Source organism: Perognathus longimembris, chromosome 20 (assembly GCF_023159225.1).
Source record: "Perognathus longimembris pacificus isolate PPM17 chromosome 20, ASM2315922v1, whole genome shotgun sequence".
Taxonomy (NCBI): domain Eukaryota; kingdom Metazoa; phylum Chordata; class Mammalia; order Rodentia; family Heteromyidae; genus Perognathus; species Perognathus longimembris.
In genome coordinates this window covers 45,535,398-45,536,339 of record NC_063180.1, presented here as the reverse complement: position 1 = coordinate 45,536,339, position 942 = coordinate 45,535,398, and positions in this window count along the sequence as shown.

The following is a 942-nucleotide window of genomic DNA, read 5'->3' as shown; positions in this document are numbered from 1 at the left end:
GGTGGCCTCCTGCCGCCGCAGCTGAGGAGGCGGGGCCGCGCATGCGCACTGCGCGTGGGGTCGGGAGGAGCCAGGGTGGCAGCCTGCCGACGCAGCTGAGGAGGCGGAGCCGCGCATGCGCACTGCGCGCGGGGTCGGGAGGAGCCGGGGTGGCAGCCTGCCGCCGCAGCTGAGGAGGCGGAGCCGCGCATGCGCAGTGCGCGCGGGGTCGGGAGGAGCCACAGCTGCTGCGCCGCCGCCTCGGTCGTCCTGGTCTCTAAGAATCACACACTGCGGGGGGGGGGGGGGGGGGGGGGCGGGCGGGGCTCCCTGAGGGCCTCACCCCAGCCGCCCCGCGGGCCTCGCCCTCTGAGGGGCGCGCTCCCAGGCACAGCTCGGACACGCGTGTGCTCCGGGGACAACTGGCATTGGCGGGGTGTCCGGGGGGTCTGTGCGGGGTCCGCGCGGGGCGTGCTCGCGGGGGTGTCCGGGGGGTCTGTGCGGGGTCCGCGCGGGGCGTGCTCGCGGGGTGTCCCGGGGGTCTGTGCGGGGTCCGCGCGGGGCGTGCTCGCGGGGTGTCCGGGGGGTCTGTGCGGGGTCCGCGCGGGGCGTGCTCGCGGGGTGTCCGGGGGGGTCTGTGCGGGGTCCGCGCGGGGCGTGCTCGCGGGGTGTCCCCGGGGGTCCGTGCGGGGTCCGCGCGGGGCGTGCTCGCGGGGTGTCCCGGGGGTCTGTGCGGGGCGTGCTCGCGGGGTGTCCCGGGGGTCCGTGCGGGGTCCGCGCGGGGCGTGCTCGCGGGGTGTCCCGGGGGTCTGTGCGGGGCGTGCTCGCGGGGTGTCCCGGGGGTCCGTGCGGGGTCCGCGCGGGGCGTGCTCGCGGGGTGCAGAGCCTCTGTGGGGGGGGCCTCCCCCCGCCCCCGTCCCCAGCCAGGCTCTGTCCGCTCTCGTAAGGACGGGTGGTGCGTCC